Genomic DNA, 22,358 nt, shown 5'->3' on the forward strand with positions numbered 1-22,358 from the left:
CTCTCCTCCACCAGGCAGGACTGGCTCAAACTGCACCAGAGATCCCAGTAAAGGTTCCTTATGCTAGTATTCAAATCTATCCATGGTGCTGCCCTTCTCTCCTCCACCAGGCAGGGCTGGCTCAAACTGCACGGGATATCCCGATACAGGTTCCTTATGCTAGTATTCAAATCTACCCATGGCGCTGCCCTTCTCTCCTCCAACAGGCAGGGCTGGCTCAAACTGCACCCAAGATCCCAGTACAGGTTCCTTATGCTAGTATTCAAATCTATCCATGGCGCTGCCCTTCTCTCCTCCTCCATGCAGGACTGGCTCAAACTGCACCAGAGATCCCAGTACAGGTTCCTTATGCAAGTATTCAAATCTATCCATGGCGCTGCCCTTCTCTCCTCCACCAGGCAGGACTGGCTCAAACTGCCCTGGAGATCCCGATACAGGTTCCTTATGCTAGTATTCACATCTATCCATGGTGCTGCGCTTATCTCCTCCACCAGGCAGGACTGGCTCAAACTGCACCGGATATCCCGATACAGGTTTATCATGCTAGTATTCACATCTATCCATGGTGCTGCGCTTATCTCCTCCACCAGGCAGGGCTGGCTCAAACTGCACCCGAGATCCCGATACAGGTTCCTTATGCGAGCATTCAAATCTATCCATGGTGCTGCCCTTCTCTCCTCCACCAGGCAGGGCTGGCTCAAACTGCACCTGAGATCCCAGTACAGGTTCCTTATGCTAGTATTCAAATCTATCCATGGCGCTGCCCTCCTCTCCTCCACCAGGCAGGACTGGATCAAACTGCACCAGAGATCCCAGTAAAGGTTCCTTATGCGAGTATTCAAATCTATCCATGGTGCTACCATTATCTCCTCCACCAGGCAGGACTGGCTCAAACTGCACCAGAGATCCCAGTACATGTTCCTTATGCTAGTATTCAAATCTATCATTGGTGCTGCCCTTCTCTCCTCCACCTGGCAGGGCTGGCTCAAATGGCACGGGAGATCCCGATACAGGTTCCTTATGCTAGTATTCAAATCTACCCATGGCGCTGCCCTTCTCTCCTCCTCCAGGCAGGACTGGCTCAAACTGGACCAGAGATCCCAGTACAGGTTCCTTATGCTAGTATTCAAATCTATCCATGGTGCTGACCTTCTCTCCTCCACCAGGTAGGACTGGCTCAAACTGCACCCGAGATACCAGTACAGGTTCCTTATGCTAGTATTCAAATATTTCCATGGTGCTGCCCTTCTCTACTCCACCAGGCAGGACTGGCTCAAACTGCACCAGAGCTCCCAGTACAGGTTCCTTATGCGAGTATTCAAATCTATCCATGGTGCTGCCCTTCTCTCCTCCACCAGGCAGGACTGGCTCCAACTGCACCAGAGAACCCAGTACAGGTTCCTTATGGTAGTATTCAAATCTATCCATGGCACTGCCCTTCTCTCCTCCACTAGGCAGGGCTGGCTCAAACTGAATCAGAGACCTCGATAGAGGTTCCTTATGCGAGTTTTCAAATCTATCCATGGCGCTGCCCTTCTCTCCTCCACCTGGCAGGACTGGCTCAAACTGCCCTGGAGATCCCGATACAGGTTCCTTATGCTAGTATTCACATCTATCCATGGTGCTGCGCTTATCTCCTCCACCAGGCAGGGCTGGCTCAATCTGTACCAGAGATCCCAGTACAGGTTCCTTATGTTAGTATTCAAATCTATCCATGGTGCTGCCCTTCTCTCCTCCTCCAGGAAGGACTGGCTCAAACTGCACCAGAGATCCCAGTACAGGTTCCTTATGTTAGTATTCAAATCTACCCATGGCGCTGCCCTTCTCTCCTCCAACAGGCAGGGCTGGCTCAAACTGCACCCAAGATCCCAGTACAGGTTCCTTATGCTAGTATTCAAATCTATCCATGGCGCTACCCTTCTCTCCTCCACCAGGCAGGACTGGCTCAAACTGCACCAGAGATCCCAGTAAAGGTTCCTTATGCTAGTATTCAAATCTATCCATGGTGCTGCCCTTCTCTCCTCCACCAGGCAGGGCTGGCTCAAACTGCACGGGATATCCCGATACAGGTTCCTTATGCTAGTATTCAAATCTACCCATGGCGCTGCCCTTCTCTCCTCCAACAGGCAGGGCTGGCTCAAACTGCACCCAAGATCCCAGTACAGGTTCCTTATGCTAGTATTCAAATCTATCCATGGCGCTGCCCTTCTCTCCTCCTCCATGCAGGACTGGCTCAAACTGCACCAGAGATCCCAGTACAGGTTCCTTATGCAAGTATTCAAATCTATCCATGGCGCTGCCCTTCTCTCCTCCACCAGGCAGGACTGGCTCAAACTGCCCTGGAGATCCCGATACAGGTTCCTTATGCTAGTATTCACATCTATCCATGGTGCTGCGCTAATCTCCTCCACCAGGCAGGACTGGCTCAAACTGCACCGGATATCCCGATACAGGTTTCTCATGCTAGTATTCACATCTATCCATGGTGCTGCGCTTATCTCCTCCACCAGGCAGGTCTGGCTCAAACTGCACCCGAGATCCCGATACAGGTTCCTTATGCGAGCATTCAAATCTATCCATGGTGCTGCCCTTCTCTCCTCCACCAGGCAGGGCTGGCTCAAACTGCACCTGAGATCCCAGTACAGGTTCCTTATGCTAGTATTCAAATCTATCCATTACGCTGCCCTTCTCTCCTCCTCCAGGCAGGACTGGCTCAAACTGGACCAGAGATCCCAGTACAGGTTCCTTATGCGAGTATTCAAATCTATCCATGGCGCTGCCCTCCTCTCCTCCACCAGGCAGGACTGGATCAAACTGCACCAGAGATCCCAGTAAAGGTTCCTTATGCGAGTATTCAAATCTATCCATGGTGCTACCATTATCTCCTTCACCAGGCAGGACTGGCTCAAACTGCACCAGAGATCCCAGTACATGTTCCTTATGCTAGTATTCAAATCTATCCATGGTGCTGCCCTTCTCTCCTCCACCTGGCTGGGCTGGCTCAAATGGCACGGGAGATCCCGATACAGGTTCCTTATGCTAGTATTCCAATCTACCCATGGCGCAGCCCTTCTCTCCTCCTCCAGGCAGGACTGGCTCAAACTGTACCAGAGATCCCAGTACAGGTTCCTTATGCTAGTATTCAAATCTATCCATGGTGCTGCCCTTCTCTCCTCCACCAGGCAGGACTGGCTCAAACTGCACCCGAGATACCAGTACAGGTTCCTTATGCTAGTATTCAAATATTTCCATGGTGCTGCCCTTCTCTCCTCCACCAGGCAGGACTGGCTCAAACTGCCCTGGAGATCCCGATACAGGTTCCTTATGCAAGTTTTCAAATCTATCCATGGCGCTGCCCTTCTCTCCTCCACCAGGCAGGACTGGCTCAAACTGCCCTGGAGATCCCGATACAGGTTCCTTATGCTAGTATTCACATCTATCCATGGTGCTGCGCTTATCTCCTCCACCAGGCAGGGCTGGCTCTGTCTGTACCAGAGATCCCAGTACAGGTTCCTTATGTTAGTATTCAAATCTATCCATGGTGCTGCCCTTCTCTCCTCCTCCAGGAAGGACTGGCTCAAACTGCACCAGAGATCCCAGTACAGGTTCCTTATGTTAGTATTCAAATCTATACCTGGTGCTTCCCTACTCTCCTCCACCAGGCAGGACTGGCTCAAACTGCACCAGAGATCCCAGTACAGGTTCCTTATGCGAGTATTAAAATCTATCCATGGTGCTACCATTCTCTCCTCCACCAGGCAGGACTGGCTCAAACTGCACCAGAGATCCCAGTAAAGGTTCCTTATGCTAGTATTCAAATCTATCCATGGTGCTGCCCTTCTCTCCTCCACCAGGCAGGGCTGGCTCAAACTGCACGGGATATCCCGATACAGGTTCCTTATGCTAGTATTCAAATCTACCCATGGCGCTGCCCTTCTCTCCTCCAACAGGCAGGGCTGGCTCAAACTGCACCCAAGATCCCAGTACAGGTTCCTTATGCTAGTATTCAAATCTATCCATGGCGCTGCCCTTCTCTCCTCCTCCATGCAGGACTGGCTCAAACTGCACCAGAGATCCCAGTACAGGTTCCTTATGCAAGTATTCAAATCTATCCTTGGTGCTGCCCTTCTCTCCTCCACCAGGCAGGACTGGCTAAAACTGCACCGGAGCTCCCAATACAGGTTCCTTATGCTAGTATTCAATTCTATCCATGGTGCTTCCCTTCTCTCCTCCACCAGGCAGGACTGGCTCAAACTGCACCCGAGATCCTAGTACAGGTTCCTTATGCTAGTATTCAAATCTATCCATGGCGCTGCCCTTCTCTCCTCCTCCAGGCAGGACTGGCTCAAACTGCACCAGAGATCCCAGTACATGTTCCTTATGCTAGTATTCAAATATATCCATGGTGCTGCCCTTCTCTCCTCCACCAGGAAGGACTGGCTCAAACTGCACCAGAGATCCCAGTACAGGTTCTTTATGTGAGTATTCAAATCTATCCATGGTGCTGCCCTTCTCTCCTCCACCAGGCATGACTGGCTCCAACTGCATCAGAGATCCCAGTACAGGTTCCTTATGGTAGTATTCAAATCTATCCATGGCACTGCCCTTCTCTCCTCCACCAGGCAGGGCTGGCTCAAACTGCACCAGAGACCCCGATAGAGGTTCCTTATGCGAGTTTTCAAATCTATCCATGACGCTGCCCTTCTCTCCTCCACCAGGCAGGACTGGCTCAAACTGCCCTGGAGATCCCGATACAGGTTCCTTATGCTAGTATTCACATCTATCCATGGTGCAGCGCTTATCTCCTCCACCAGGCAGGGCTGGCTCAAACTGTACCATACATCCTGATACAGGCTCTTTATGCTAGTATTCAAATCTATCCATGGCACTGCCCTTCTCTCCTCCACCAGGTAGGGCTGGCTCAAACTGCACCCGAGATCCCGACACAGGTCCCCTATGCGAGTATTCAAATCTCTCCATGGCGCTGCCCTTCTCTCCTCCACCAGGCAGGACTGGCTCAAACTGAACCAGAGTTCCCAGTACAAGTACCTTATGCTAGTATTCAAATCTATTCATGGCGCTGCCCTTCTCTTCTCCTCCATGCAGGACTAGCTCAAACTGCACCAGAGATCCCAGTACAGGTTCCTTATGCTAGTATTCAAATCTATCCATGGCGCTGCCATTCTCTCCTCCACCAGGCACGACTGGCTCAAACTGCACCGGACCTCCCAATACAGGTTCCTTATACAAGTATTCAAATCTATCCATGGTGCTGCCCTTCTCTCCTCCACCAGGCAGAACTGGCTCAAACTGCACCCGAGATCCCAGTACAGGTTCCTTATGCTAGTATTCAAATCTATCCATGGTGCTGCCCTTCTCTCCTCCACCAGGCAGGACTGGCTCAAACTGCACCAGAGATCCCAGTACAGGTTCCTTATGCGAGTATTCAGATCTATCCATGGTGCTGCCCTTCTCTCCTCCACCAGGCAGGACTGGCTCAAACTGCACCAGAGATCCCAGTACAGGTTCCTTATGCTAGTATTCAAATCTATCCATGGTACTGCCCTTCTCTCCTCCACCAGGCAGGGCTGGCTCAAACTGCACAGGAGATCCCGATACAGGTTCCTTATGCTAGTATTCAAATCTATCCATGGCGCTACCCTTCTCTCCTCCACCAGCCAGGGCTGGCTCAAACTGCACCCGAGATCCCAGTACAGGTTCCTTATGCTAGTATTCAAATCTATCCATGGCGCTGCCCTTCTCTCCTCCTCCATGCAGGACTAGCTCAACCTGCACCAGAGATCCCAGTACAGGTTCCTTATGCTAGTATTCAAATCTATCCATGGCACTGCCCTTCTCTCCTCCACCAGGCAGGACGGCTCAAACTGCACCGGAGCTCCCAATACAGCTTCCTTAGGCTAGTATTCCAATCTATCCATAGTGCTGCCCTTCTCTCCTCCACCAGGCAGGACTGGCTCAAACTGCACCCGAGATCCCAGTACAGGTTCCTTATGCTAGTATTCACATCTATCCATGGTGCTGCGCTTATCTCCTCCACCAGGCAGGGCTGGCTGAAACTGTACCATACATCCTGATACAGGCTCCTTATGCTAGTATTCAAATCTATCCATGGCACTGCCCTTCTCTCCTCCACCAGGCAGGGCTGGCTCAAACTGCATCAGAGACCCCGATAGAGGTTCCTTATGCGAGTTTTCAAATCTATCCATGGCGCTGCCCTTCTCTCCTCCACCAGGCAGGACTGGCTCAAACTGCACCGCAGATCCCAATACAGGTACCTTATGCTAGTATTCTCATCTATCCATGGCGCTGCCCTTCTCTCCTCCACCAGGCAGGGCTGGCTCAAACTGCACCGGAGATCCCGATACAGGTTCCTTATGCTAGTGTTCACATCTATACATGGTGCTGCGCTTATCTCCTCCACCAGGCAGGGCTGGCTCAAACTGCACCAGAGATCCCAGTACAGGTTCCTTATGTTAGTATTCAAATCTATCCATGGTGCTGCCCTTCTCTCCTCCTCCAGGAAGGACTGGCTCAAACTGCACCAGAGATCCCAGTACAGGTTCCTTATGTTAGTATTCAAATCTATACCTGGTGCTGCCCTACTCTCCTCCACCAGGCAGGACTGGCTCAAACTGCACCAGAGATCCCAGTACAGGTTCCTTATGCGAGTATTCAAATCTATCCATGGTGCTACCCTTCTCTCCTCCACCAGGCAGGACTGGCTCAAACTGCACCAGAGATCCCAGTAAAGGTTCCTTATGCTAGTATTCAAATCTATCCATGGTGCTGCCCTTCTCTCCTCCACCAGGCAGGGCTGGCTCAAACTGCACGGGATATCCCGATACAGGTTCCTTATGCTAGTATTCAAATCTACCCATGGCGCTGCCCTTCTCTCCTGCAACAGGCAGGGCTGGCTCAAACTGCACCCAAGATCCCAGTACAGGTTCCTTATGCTAGTATTCAAATCTATCCATGGCGCTGCCCTTCTCTCCTCCTCCATGCAGGACTGGCTCAAACTGCACCAGAGATCCCAGTACAGGTTCCTTATGCACGTATTCAAATCTATCCATGGCGCTGCCCTTCTCTCCTCCACCAGGCAGGACTGGCTCAAACTGCCCTGGAGATCCCGATACAGGTTCCTTATGCTAGTATTCACATCTATCCATGGTGCTGCGCTTATCTCCTCCACCAGGCAGGACTGGCTCAAACTGCACCGGATATCCCGATACAGGTTTATCATGCTAGTATTCACATCTATCCATGGTGCTGCGCTTATCTCCTCCACCAGGCAGGGCTGGCTCAAACTGCACCCGAGATCCCGATACAGGTTCCTTATGCGAGCATTCAAATCTATCCATGGTGCTGCCCTTCTCTCCTCCACCAGGCAGGGCTGGCTCAAACTGCACCTGAGATCCCAGTACAGGTTCCTTATGCTAGTATTCAAATCTATCCATTACGCTGCCCTTCTCTCCTCCTCCAGGCAGGACTGGCTCAAACTGGACCAGAGATCCCAGTACAGGTTCCTTATGTTAGTATTCAAATCTATCCATGGCGCTGCCCTCCTCTCCTCCACCAGGCAGGACTGGATCAAACTGCACCAGAGATCCCAGTAAAGGTTCCTTATGCGAGTATTCAAATCTATCCATGGTGCTACCATTATCTCCTCCACCAGGCAGGACTGGCTCAAACTGCACCAGAGATCCCAGTACATGTTCCTTATGCTAGTATTCAAATCTATCCATGGTGCTGCCCTTCTCTCCTCCACCTGGCAGGGCTGGCTCAAATGGCACGGGAGATCCCGATACAGGTTCCTTATGCTAGTATTCAAATCTACCCATGGCGCTGCCCTTCTCTCCTCCTCCAGGCAGGACTGGCTCAAACTGGACCAGAGATCCCAGTACAGGTTCCTTATGCTAGTATTCAAATCTATCCATGGTGCTGCCCTTCTCTCCTCCACCAGGTAGGACTGGCTCAAACTGCACCCGAGATACCAGTACAGGTTCCTTATGCTAGTATTCAAATATTTCCATGGTGCTGCCCTTCTCTACTCCACCAGGCAGGACTGGCTCAAACTGCACCAGAGCTCCCAGTACAGGTTCCTTATGCGAGTATTCAAATCTATCCATGGTGCTGCCCTTCTCTCCTCCACCAGGCAGGACTGGCTCCAACTGCACCAGAGAACCCAGTACAGGTTCCTTATGGTAGTATTCAAATCTATCCATGGCACTGCCCTTCTCTCCTCCACTAGGCAGGGCTGGCTCAAACTGCATCAGAGACCTCGATAGAGGTTCCTTATGCGAGTTTTCAAATCTATCCATGGCGCTGCCCTTCTCTCCTCCACCTGGCACGACTGGCTCAAACTGCCCTGGAGATCCCGATACAGGTTCCTTATGCTAGTATTCACATCTATCCATGGTGCTGCGCTTATCTCCTCCACCAGGCAGGGCTGGCTCAATCTGTACCAGAGATCCCAGTACAGGTTCCTTATGTTAGTATTCAAATTTATCCATGGTGCTGCCCTTCTCTCCTCCTCCAGGAAGGACTGGCTCAAACTGCACCAGAGATCCCAGTACAGGTTCCTTATGTTAGTATTCAAATCTATACCTGGTGCTGCCCTACTCTCCTCCACCAGGCAGGACTGGCTCAAACTGCACCAGAGATCCCAGTACAGGTTCCTTATGCGAGTATTCAAATCTATCCATGGTGCTACCCTTCTCTCCTCCACCAGGCAGGACTGGCTCAAACTGCACCAGAGATCCCAGTAAAGGTTCCTTATGCTAGTATTCAAATCTATCCATGGTGCTGCCCTTCTCTCCTCCACCAGGCAGGGCTGGCTCAAACTGCACGGGATATCCCGATACAGGTTCCTTATGCTAGTATTCAAATCTACCCATGGCGCTGCCCTTCTCTCCTCCAACAGGCAGGGCTGGCTCAAACTGCACCCAAGATCCCAGTACAGGTTCCTTATGCTAGTATTCAAATCTATCCATGGCGCTGCCCTTCTCTCCTCCTCCATGCAGGACTGGCTCAAACTGCACCAGAGATCCCAGTACAGGTTCCTTATGCAAGTATTCAAATCTATCCATGGCGCTGCCCTTCTCTCCTCCACCAGGCAGGACTGGCTCAAACTGCCCTGGAGATCCCGATACAGGTTCCTTATGCTAGTATTCACATCTATCCATGGTGCTGCGCTAATCTCCTCCACCAGGCAGGACTGGCTCAAACTGCACCGGATATCCCGATACAGGTTTCTCATGCTAGTATTCACATCTATCCATGGTGCTGCGCTTATCTCCTCCACCAGGCAGGGCTGGCTCAAACTGCACCCGAGATCCCGATACAGGTTCCTTATGCGAGCATTCAAATCTATCCATGGTGCTGCCCTTCTCTCCTCCACCAGGCAGGGCTGGCTCAAACTGCACCTGAGATCCCAGTACAGGTTCCTTATGCTAGTATTCAAATCTATCCATTACGCTGCCCTTCTCTCCTCCTCCAGGCAGGACTGGCTCAAACTGGACCAGAGATCCCAGTACAGGTTCCTTAAGTTAGTATTCAAATCTATCCATGGCGCTGCCCTCCTCTCCTCCACCAGGCAGGACTGGATCAAACTGCACCAGAGATCCCAGTAAAGGTTCCTTATGCGAGTATTCAAATCTATCCATGGTGCTACCATTATCTCCTTCACCAGGCAGGACTGGCTCAAACTGCACCAGAGATCCCAGTACATGTTCCTTATGCTAGTATTCAAATCTATCCATGGTGCTGCCCTTCTCTCCTCCACCTGGCAGGGCTGGCTCAAATGGCACGGGAGATCCCGATACAGGTTCCTTATGCTAGTATTCCAATCTACCCATGGCGCAGCCCTTCTCTCCTCCTCCAGGCAGGACTGGCTCAAACTGGACCAGAGATCCCAGTACAGGTTCCTTATGCTAGTATTCAAATCTATCCATGGTGCTGCCCTTCTCTCCTCCACCAGGCAGGACTGGCTCAAACTGCACCCGAGATACCAGTACAGGTTCCTGATGCTAGTATTCAAATATTTCCATGGTGCTGCCCTTCTCTCCTCCACCAGGCAGGACTGGCTCAAACTGCCCTGGAGATCCCGATACAGGTTCCTTATGCGAGTTTTCAAATCTATCCATGGCGCTGCCCTTCTCTCCTCCACCAGGCAGGACTGGCTCAAACTGCCCTGGAGATCCCGATACAGGTTCCTTATGCTAGTATTCACATCTATCCATGGTGCTGCGCTTATCTCCTCCACCAGGCAGGGCTGGCTCTGTCTGTACCAGAGATCCCAGTACAGGTTCCTTATGTTAGTATTCAAATCTATCCATGGTGCTGCCCTTCTCTCCTCCTCCAGGAAGGACTGGCTCAAACTGCACCAGAGATCCCAGTACAGGTTCCTTATGTTAGTATTCAAATCTATACCTGGTGCTTCCCTACTCTCCTCCACCAGGCAGGACTGGCTCAAACTGCACCAGAGATCCCAGTACAGGTTCCTTATGCGAGTATTAAAATCTATCCATGGTGCTACCATTCTCTCCTCCACCAGGCAGGACTGGCTCAAACTGCACCAGAGATCCCAGTAAAGGTTCCTTATGCTAGTATTCAAATCTATCCATGGTGCTGCCCTTCTCTCCTCCACCAGGCAGGGCTGGCTCAAACTGCACGGGATATCCCGATACAGGTTCCTTATGCTAGTATTCAAATCTACCCATGGCGCTGCCCTTCTCTCCTCCAACAGGCAGGGCTGGCTCAAACTGCACCCAAGATCCCAGTACAGGTTCCTTATGCTAGTATTCAAATCTATCCATGGCGCTGCCCTTCTCTCCTCCTCCATGCAGGACTGGCTCAAACTGCACCAGAGATCCCAGTACAGGTTCCTTATGCAAGTATTCAAATCTATCCTTGGTGCTGCCCTTCTCTCCTCCACCAGGCAGGACTGGCTAAAACTGCACCGGAGCTCCCAATACAGGTTCCTTATGCTAGTATTCAAATCTATCCATGGTGCTGCCCTTCTCTCCTCCACCAGGCAGGACTGGCTCAAACTGCACCCGAGATCCTAGTACAGGTTCCTTATGCTAGTATTCAAATCTATCCATGGCGCTGCCCTTCTCTCCTCCTCCAGGCAGGACTGGCTCAATCTGCACCAGAGATCCCAGTACATGTTCCTTATGCTAGTATTCAAATATATCCATGGTGCTGCCCTTCTCTCCTCCACCAGGAAGGACTGGCTCAAACTGCACCAGAGATCCCAGTACAGGTTCTTTATGTGAGTATTCAAATCTATCCATGGTGCTGCCCTTCTCTCCTCCACCAGGCATGACTGGCTCCAACTGCATCAGAGATCCCAGTACAGGTTCCTTATGGTAGTATTCAAATCTATCCATGGCACTGCCCTTCTCTCCTCCACCAGGCAGGGCTGGCTCAAACTGCACCAGAGACCCCGATAGAGGTTCCTTATGCGAGTTTTCAAATCTATCCATGACGCTGCCCTTCTCTCCTCCACCAGGCAGGACTGGCTCAAACTGCCCTGGAGATCCCGATACAGGTTCCTTATGCTAGTATTCACATCTATCCATGGTGCTGCGCTTATCTCCTCCACCAGGCAGGGCTGGCTCAAACTGTACCATACGTCCTGATACAGGCTCTTTATGCTAGTATTCAAATCTATCCATGGCACTGCCCTTCTCTCCTCCACCAGGTAGGGCTGGCTCAAACTGCACCCGAGATCCCGATACAGGTCCCCTATGCGAGTATTCAAATCTCTCCATGGCGCTGCCCTTCTCTCCTCCACCAGGCAGGACTGGCTCAAACTGAACCAGAGTTCCCAGTACAAGTACCTTATGCTAGTATTCAAATCTATTCATGGCGCTGCCCTTCTCTTCTCCTCCATGCAGGACTAGCTCAAACTGCACCAGAGATCCCAGTACAGGTTCCTTATGCTAGTATTCAAATCTATCCATGGCGCTGCCATTCTCTCCTCCACCAGGCTGGACTGGCTCAAACTGCACCGGACCTCCCAATACAGGTTCCTTATACAAGTATTCAAATCTATCCATGGTGCTGCCCTTCTCTCCTCCACCAGGCAGAACTGGCTCAAACTACACCCGAGATCCCAGTACAGGTTCCTTATGCTAGTATTCAAATCTATCCATGGTGCTGCCCTTCTCTCCTCCACCAGGCAGGACTGGCTCAAACTGCACCAGAGATCCCAGTACAGGTTCCTTATGCGAGTATTCAAATCTATCCATGGCACTGCCCTTCTCTCCTCCACCAGGTAGGGCTGGCTCAAACTGCACCCGAGATCCCGATACAGGTCCCCTATGCGAGTATTCAAATCTCTCCATGGCGCTGCCCTTCTCTCCTCCACCAGGCAGGACTGGCTCAAACTGAACCAGAGTTCCCAGTACAAGTACCTTATGCTAGTATTCAAATCTATTCATGGCGCTGCCCTTCTCTTCTCCTCCATGCAGGACTAGCTCAAACTGCACCAGAGATCCCAGTACAGGTTCCTTATGCTAGTATTCAAATCTATCCATGGCGCTGCCATTCTCTCCTCCACCAGGCAGGACTGGCTCAAACTGCACCGGACCTCCCAATACAGGTTCCTTATACAAGTATTCAAATCTATCCATGGTGCTGCCCTTCTCTCCTCCACCAGGCAGAACTGGCTCAAACTGCACCCGAGATCCCAGTACAGGTTCCTTATGCTAGTATTCAAATCTATCCATGGTGCTGCCCTTCTCTCCTCCACCAGGCAGGACTGGCTCAAACTGCACCAGAGATCCCAGTACAGGTTCCTTATGCGAGTATTCAAATCTATCCATGGTGCTGCCCTTCTCTCCTCCACCAGGCAGGACTGGCTCAAACTGCACCAGAGATCCCAGTACAGGTTCCTTATGCTAGTATTCAAATCTATCCATGGTACTGCCCTTCTCTCCTCCACCAGGCAGGGCTGGCTCAAACTGCACAGGAGATCCTGATACAGGTTCCTTATGCTAGTATTCAAATCTATCCATGGCGCTACCCTTCTCTCCTCCACCAGGCAGGGCTGGCTCAAACTGCACCCAAGATCCCAGTACAGGTTCCTTATGCTAGTATTCAAATCTATCCATGGCGCTGCCCTTCTCTCCTCCTCCATGCAGGACTAGCTCAACCTGCACCAGAGATCCCAGTACAGGTTCCTTATGCTAGTATTCAAATCTATCCATGGCACTGCCCTTCTCTCCTCCACCAGGCAGGACGGCTCAAACTGCACCGGAGCTCCCAATACAGCTTCCTTAGGCTAGTATTCCAATCTATCCATAGTGCTGCCCTTCTCTCCTCCACCAGGCAGGACTGGCTCAAACTGCACCCGAGATCCCAGTACAGGTTCCTTATGCTAGTATTCACATCTATCCATGGTGCTGCGCTTATCTCCTCCACCAGGCAGGGCTGGCTGAAACTGTACCATACATCCTGATACAGGCTCCTTATGCTAGTATTCAAATCTATCCATGGCACTGCCCTTCTCTCCTCCACCAGGCAGGGCTGGCTCAGACTGCACCCGAGATCCCGATACAGGTCCCCTATGCAAGTATTCAAATCTATCCATGGCGCTGCCCTTCTCTCCTCCACCAGGCAGGACTGGCTCAAACTGAACCAGAGTTCCCAGTACAAGTACCGTATGCTAGTATTCAAATCTATCCTTGGCGCTGCCATTCTCTCCTCCTCCAGGCAGGACTGGCTCAACTTGAACCAGAGATCCCAGTACACGTTCCTTATGCTAGTATTCAAATCTATCCATGGCGCTGCCCTTCTCTCCTCCACCAGGCAGGATATGGCTCAAACTGCACCGGAGATCTCAATACAGGGTCCTTGTGCTAGTATTCAGATCTATCCATGGCGCTGCCCTTCTCTCCTCCACCAGGCAGGACTGGCTCAAACTGCACCGGAGATCCCAATACAGGGTCCTTATGCTAGTATTCAAATCTATCCATGGCGCTGCCCTTCTCTCCTCCACCAGGCAGGACTGGCTCAAACTGCATTGGAGATCCCGATACAGGTTCCTTATGCTAGTATTCAAATCCATCCATGGCGCTGCCCTTCTCTCCTCCACCAGACAGGGCTGGCTCAAACTGCACTGGAGATCCCGATACAGGTTCCTTATGCTAGTATTCAAATCTATCCATGGTGCTGCCCTTCTCTCCTCCACCAGGCAGGGCTGGCTCAAACTGCACGGGATATCCCGATACAGGTTCCTTATGCTAGTATTCAAATCTACCCATGGCGCTGCCCTTCTCTCCTCCAACAGGCAGGGCTGGCTCAAACTGCACCCAAGATCCCAGTACAGGTTCCTTATGCTAGTATTCAAATCTATCCATGGCGCTGCCCTTCTCTCCTCCTCCATGCAGGACTGGCTCAAACTGCACCAGAGATCCCAGTACAGGGTCCTTATGCTAGTATTCAAATCTATCCATGGCGCTGCCCTTCTCTCCTCCACCAGGCAGGACTGGCTCAAACTGCATTGGAGATCCCGATACAGGTTCCTTATGCTAGTATTCAAATCCATCCATGGCGCTGCCCTTCTCTCCTCCACCAGACAGGGCTGGCTCAAACTGCACTGGAGATCCCGATACAGGTTCCTTATGCTAGTATTCAAATCTATCCATGGCACTGCCCTCCTCTCCTCCACCAGGCAGGGCTGGCTCAAACAGCATCAGAGACCCCGATAGAGGTTCCTTATGCGAGTTTTCAAATCTATCCATGGCGCTGCCCTTCTCTCCTCCACCAGGCAGGACTGGCTCAAACTGCCCTGGAGATCCCGATACAGGTTCCTTATGCTAGTATTCACATCTATCCATGGTGCTGCGCTTATCTCCTCCACCAGGCAGGACTGGCTCAAAATGCACCGGATATCCCGATACAGGTTTCTCATGCTAGTATTCAAATCTATCCCTGGCGCTGCCCTTCTCTCCACCTCCAGGCAGGGCTGGCTCAAACTGCACCCGAGATCCCGATACAGGTTCCTTATGCGAGCATTCAAATCTATCCATGGCACTGCCCTTCTCTCCTCCACGAGACAGGGCTGGCTCAAACTGCACCCGAGATCCCGATACAGGTTCCTTATGCGAGCATTCAAACCTATCCATGGTGCTGCCCTTCTCTCCTCCACCAGGCAGGGCTGGCTCAAACTGCACCTGAGATCCCAGTACAGGTTCCTTATGCTAGTATTCAAATCTATCCATTACGCTGCCCTTCTCTCCTCCTCCAGGCAGGACTGGCTCAAACTGGACCAGAGATCCCAGTACAGGTTCCTTATGTTAGTATTCAAATCTATCCATGGCGCTGCCCTCCTCTCCTCCACCAGGCAGGACTGGATCAAACTGCACCAGAGATCCCAATAAAGGTTCCTTATGCGAGTATTCAAATCTATCCATGGTGCTACCATTATCTCCTCCACCAGGCAGGACTGGCTCAAACTGCACCAGAGATCCCAGTACATGTTCCTTATGCTAGTATTCAAATCTATCCATGGTGCTGCCCTTCTCTCCTCCACCTGGCAGGGCTGGCTCAAATGGCACGGGAGATCCCGATACAGGTTCCTTATGCTAGTATTCAAATCTACCCATGGCGCTGCCCTTCTCTCCTCCTCCAGGCAGGACTGGCTCAAACTGGACCAGAGATCCCAGTACAGGTTCCTTATGCTAGTATTCAAATCTATCCATGGTGCTGCCCTTCTCTCCTCCACCAGGCAGGACTGGCTCAAACTGCACCCGAGATACCAGTACAGGTTCCTTATGCTAGTATTCAAATATTTCCATGGTGCTGCCCTTCTCTCCTCCACCAGGCAGGACTGGCTCAAACTGCACCAGAGATCCCAGTACAGGTTCCTTATGCGAGTATTCAAATCTATCCATGGTGCTGCCCTTCTCTCCTCCACCAGGCAGGACTGGCTCCAACTGCACCAGAGAACCCAGTACAGGTTCCTTATGGTAGTATTCAAATCTATCCATGGTGCTGACCTTCTCTCCTCCACCAGGCAGGACTGGCTCAAACTGCACCCGAGATACCAGTACAGGTTCCTTATGCTAGTATTCAAATATTTCCATGGTGCTGCCCTTCTCTCCTCCACCAGGCAGGACTGGCTCAAACTGCACCAGAGATCCCAGTACAGGTTCCTTATGCGAGTATTCAAATCTATCCATGGTGCTGCCCTTCTCTCCTCCACCAGGCAGGACTGGCTCCAACTGCACCAGAGAACCCAGTACAGGTTCCTTATGGTAGTATTCAAATCTATCCATGGCACTGCCCTTCTCTCCTCCACCAGGCAGGGCTGGCTCAAACTGCATCAGAGACCCCGATAGAGGTTCCTTATGCGAGTTTTCAAATCTATCCATGGCGCTGCCCTTCTCTCCTCCACCAGGCAGGACTGGCTCAAACTGCCCTGGAGATCCCGATACAGGTTACTTATGCTAGTGTTCACATCTATCCATGGTGCTGCGCTTATCTCCTCCACCAGGCAGGGCTGGCTCAATCTGTATCAGAGATCCCAGTACAGGTTCCTTATGTTAGTATTCAAATCTATCCATGGTGCTGCCCTTCTCTCCTCCTCCAGGAAGGACTGGCTCAAACTGCACCAGAGATCCCAGTACAGGTTCCTTATGTTAGTATTCAAATCTATACCTGGTGCTGCCCTACTCTCCTCCACCAGGCAGGACTGGCTCAAACTGCACCAGAGATCCCAGTACAGGTTCCTTATGCGAGTATTCAAATCTATCCATGGTGCTACCCTTCTCTCCTCCACCAGGCAGGACTGGCTCAAACTGCACCAGAGATCCCAGTAAAGGTTCCTTATGCTAGTATTCAAATCTATCCATGGTGCTGCCCTTCTCTCCTCCACCAGGCAGGGCTGGCTCAAACTGCACGGGATATCCCGATACAGGTTCCTTATGCTAGTATTCAAATCTACCCATGGCGCTGCCCTTCTCTCCTCCAACAGGCAGGGCTGGCTCAAACTGCACCCAAGATCCCAGTACAGGTTCCTTATGCTAGTATTCAAATCTATCCATGGCGCTGCCCTTCTCTCCTCCTCCATGCAGGACTGGCTCAAACTGCACCAGAGATCCCAGTACAGGTTCCTTATGCAAGTATTCAAATCTATCCATGGCGCTGCCCTTCTCTCCTCCACCAGGCAGGACTGGCTCAAACTGCCCTGGAGATCCCGATACAGGTTCCTTATGCTAGTATTCACATCTATCCATGGTGCTGCGCTTATCTCCTCCACCAGGCAGGACTGGCTCAAACTGCACCGGATATCCCGATACAGGTTTATCATGCTAGTATTCACATCTATCCATGGTGCTGCGCTTATCTCCTCCACCAGGCAGGGCTGGCTCAAACTGCACCCGAGATCCCGATACAGGTTCCTTATGCGAGCATTCAAATCTATCCATGGTGCTGCCCTTCTCTCCTCCACCAGGCAGGGCTGGCTCAAACTGCACCTGAGATCCCAGTACAGGTTCCTTATGCTAGTATTCAAATCTATCCATGGCGCTGCCCTCCTCTCCTCCACCAGGCAGGACTGGATCAAACTGCACCAGAGATCCCAGTAAAGGTTCCTTATGCGAGTATTCAAATCTATCCATGGTGCTACCATTATCTCCTCCACCAGGCAGGACTGGCTCAAACTGCACCAGAGATCCCAGTACATGTTCCTTATGCTAGTATTCAAATCTATCATTGGTGCTGCCCTTCTCTCCTCCACCTGGCAGGGCTGGCTCAAATGGCACGGGAGATCCCGATACAGGTTCCTTATGCTAGTATTCAAATCTACCCATGGCGCTGCCCTTCTCTCCTCCTCCAGGCAGGACTGGCTCAAACTGGACCAGAGATCCCAGTACAGGTTCCTTATGCTAGTATTCAAATCTATCCATGGTGCTGACCTTCTCTCCTCCACCAGGTAGGACTGGCTCAAACTGCACCCGAGATACCAGTACAGGTTCCTTATGCTAGTATTCAAATATTTCCATGGTGCTGCCCTTCTCTACTCCACCAGGCAGGACTGGCTCAAACTGCACCAGAGCTCCCAGTACAGGTTCCTTATGCGAGTATTCAAATCTATCCATGGTGCTGCCCTTCTCTCCTCCACCAGGCAGGACTGGCTCCAACTGCACCAGAGAACCCAGTACAGGTTCCTTATGGTAGTATTCAAATCTATCCATGGCACTGCCCTTCTCTCCTCCACTAGGCAGGGCTGGCTCAAACTGAATCAGAGACCTCGATAGAGGTTCCTTATGCGAGTTTTCAAATCTATCCATGGCGCTGCCCTTCTCTCCTCCACCTGGCAGGACTGGCTCAAACTGCCCTGGAGATCCCGATACAGGTTCCTTATGCTAGTATTCACATCTATCCATGGTGCTGCGCTTATCTCCTCCACCAGGCAGGGCTGGCTCAATCTGTACCAGAGATCCCAGTACAGGTTCCTTATGTTAGTATTCAAATCTATCCATGGTGCTGCCCTTCTCTCCTCCTCCAGGAAGGACTGGCTCAAACTGCACCAGAGATCCCAGTACAGGTTCCTTATGTTAGTATTCAAATCTACCCATGGCGCTGCCCTTCTCTCCTCCAACAGGCAGGGCTGGCTCAAACTGCACCCAAGATCCCAGTACAGGTTCCTTATGCTAGTATTCAAATCTATCCATGGCGCTACCCTTCTCTCCTCCACCAGGCAGGACTGGCTCAAACTGCACCAGAGATCCCAGTAAAGGTTCCTTATGCTAGTATTCAAATCTATCCATGGTGCTGCCCTTCTCTCCTCCACCAGGCAGGGCTGGCTCAAACTGCACGGGATATCCCGATACAGGTTCCTTATGCTAGTATTCAAATCTACCCATGGCGCTGCCCTTCTCTCCTCCAACAGGCAGGGCTGGCTCAAACTGCACCCAAGATCCCAGTACAGGTTCCTTATGCTAGTATTCAAATCTATCCATGGCGCTGCCCTTCTCTCCTCCTCCATGCAGGACTGGCTCAAACTGCACCAGAGATCCCAGTACAGGTTCCTTATGCAAGTATTCAAATCTATCCATGGCGCTGCCCTTCTCTCCTCCACCAGGCAGGACTGGCTCAAACTGCCCTGGAGATCCCGATACAGGTTCCTTATGCTAGTATTCACATCTATCCATGGTGCTGCGCTAATCTCCTCCACCAGGCAGGACTGGCTCAAACTGCACCGGATATCCCGATACAGGTTTCTCATGCTAGTATTCACATCTATCCATGGTGCTGCGCTTATCTCCTCCACCAGGCAGGTCTGGCTCAAACTGCACCCGAGATCCCGATACAGGTTCCTTATGCGAGCATTCAAATCTATCCATGGTGCTGCCCTTCTCTCCTCCACCAGGCAGGGCTGGCTCAAACTGCACCTGAGATCCCAGTACAGGTTCCTTATGCTAGTATTCAAATCTATCCATTACGCTGCCCTTCTCTCCTCCTCCAGGCAGGACTGGCTCAAACTGGACCAGAGATCCCAGTACAGGTTCCTTATGCGAGTATTCAAATCTATCCATGGCGCTGCCCTCCTCTCCTCCACCAGGCAGGACTGGATCAAACTGCACCAGAGATCCCAGTAAAGGTTCCTTATGCGAGTATTCAAATCTATCCATGGTGCTACCATTATCTCCTTCACCAGGCAGGACTGGCTCAAACTGCACCAGAGATCCCAGTACATGTTCCTTATGCTAGTATTCAAATCTATCCATGGTGCTGCCCTTCTCTCCTCCACCTGGCAGGGCTGGCTCAAATGGCACGGGAGATCCCGATACAGGTTCCTTATGCTAGTATTCCAATCTACCCATGGCGCAGCCCTTCTCTCCTCCTCCAGGCAGGACTGGCTCAAACTGTACCAGAGATCCCAGTACAGGTTCCTTATGCTAGTATTCAAATCTATCCATGGTGCTGCCCTTCTCTCCTCCACCAGGCAGGACTGGCTCAAACTGCACCCGAGATACCAGTACAGGTTCCTTATGCTAGTATTCAAATATTTCCATGGTGCTGCCCTTCTCTCCTCCACCAGGCAGGACTGGCTCAAACTGCCCTGGAGATCCCGATACAGGTTCCTTATGCAAGTTTTCAAATCTATCCATGGCGCTGCCCTTCTCTCCTCCACCAGGCAGGACTGGCTCAAACTGCCCTGGAGATCCCGATACAGGTTCCTTATGCTAGTATTCACATCTATCCATGGTGCTGCGCTTATCTCCTCCACCAGGCAGGGCTGGCTCTGTCTGTACCAGAGATCCCAGTACAGGTTCCTTATGTTAGTATTCAAATCTATCCATGGTGCTGCCCTTCTCTCCTCCTCCAGGAAGGACTGGCTCAAACTGCACCAGAGATCCCAGTACAGGTTCCTTATGTTAGTATTCAAATCTATACCTGGTGCTTCCCTACTCTCCTCCACCAGGCAGGACTGGCTCAAACTGCACCAGAGATCCCAGTACAGGTTCCTTATGCGAGTATTAAAATCTATCCATGGTGCTACCATTCTCTCCTCCACCAGGCAGGACTGGCTCAAACTGCACCAGAGATCCCAGTAAAGGTTCCTTATGCTAGTATTCAAATCTATCCATGGTGCTGCCCTTCTCTCCTCCACCAGGCAGGGCTGGCTCAAACTGCACGGGATATCCCGATACAGGTTCCTTATGCTAGTATTCAAATCTACCCATGGCGCTGCCCTTCTCTCCTCCAACAGGCAGGGCTGGCTCAAACTGCACCCAAGATCCCAGTACAGGTTCCTTATGCTAGTATTCAAATCTATCCATGGCGCTGCCCTTCTCTCCTCCTCCATGCAGGACTGGCTCAAACTGCACCAGAGATCCCAGTACAGGTTCCTTATGCAAGTATTCAAATCTATCCTTGGTGCTGCCCTTCTCTCCTCCACCAGGCAGGACTGGCTAAAACTGCACCGGAGCTCCCAATACAGGTTCCTTATGCTAGTATTCAAATCTATCCATGGTGCTTCCCTTCTCTCCTCCACCAGGCAGGACTGGCTCAAACTGCACCCGAGATCCTAGTACAGGTTCCTTATGCTAGTATTCAAATCTATCCATGGCGCTGCCCTTCTCTCCTCCTCCAGGCAGGACTGGCTCAAACTGCACCAGAGATCCCAGTACATGTTCCTTATGCTAGTATTCAAATATATCCATGGTGCTGCCCTTCTCTCCTCCACCAGGAAGGACTGGCTCAAACTGCACCAGAGATCCCAGTACAGGTTCTTTATGTGAGTATTCAAATCTATCCATGGTGCTGCCCTTCTCTCCTCCACCAGGCATGACTGGCTCCAACTGCATCAGAGATCCCAGTACAGGTTCCTTATGGTAGTATTCAAATCTATCCATGGCACTGCCCTTCTCTCCTCCACCAGGCAGGGCTGGCTCAAACTGCACCAGAGACCCCGATAGAGGTTCCTTATGCGAGTTTTCAAATCTATCCATGACGCTGCCCTTCTCTCCTCCACCAGGCAGGACTGGCTCAAACTGCCCTGGAGATCCCGATACAGGTTCCTTATGCTAGTATTCACATCTATCCATGGTGCAGCGCTTATCTCCTCCACCAGGCAGGGCTGGCTCAAACTGTACCATACATCCTGATACAGGCTCTTTATGCTAGTATTCAAATCTATCCATGGCACTGCCCTTCTCTCCTCCACCAGGTAGGGCTGGCTCAAACTGCACCCGAGATCCCGACACAGGTCCCCTATGCGAGTATTCAAATCTCTCCATGGCGCTGCCCTTCTCTCCTCCACCAGGCAGGACTGGCTCAAACTGAACCAGAGTTCCCAGTACAAGTACCTTATGCTAGTATTCAAATCTATTCATGGCGCTGCCCTTCTCTTCTCCTCCATGCAGGACTAGCTCAAACTGCACCAGAGATCCCAGTACAGGTTCCTTATGCTAGTATTCAAATCTATCCATGGCGCTGCCATTCTCTCCTCCACCAGGCAGGACTGGCTCAAACTGCACCGGACCTCCCAATACAGGTTCCTTATACAAGTATTCAAATCTATCCATGGTGCTGCCCTTCTCTCCTCCACCAGGCAGAACTGGCTCAAACTGCACCCGAGATCCCAGTACAGGTTCCTTATGCTAGTATTCAAATCTATCCATGGTGCTGCCCTTCTCTCCTCCACCAGGCAGGACTGGCTCAAACTGCACCAGAGATCCCAGTACAGGTTCCTTATGCGAGTATTCAGATCTATCCATGGTGCTGCCCTTCTCTCCTCCACCAGGCAGGACTGGCTCAAACTGCACCAGAGATCCCAGTACAGGTTCCTTATGCTAGTATTCAAATCTATCCATGGT

Source organism: Ambystoma mexicanum, chromosome 11 (genome assembly GCF_040938575.1).
Source record: "Ambystoma mexicanum isolate Mex_15411 chromosome 11, UKY_AmexF1_1, whole genome shotgun sequence".
Lineage (NCBI taxonomy): Eukaryota > Metazoa > Chordata > Amphibia > Caudata > Ambystomatidae > Ambystoma > Ambystoma mexicanum.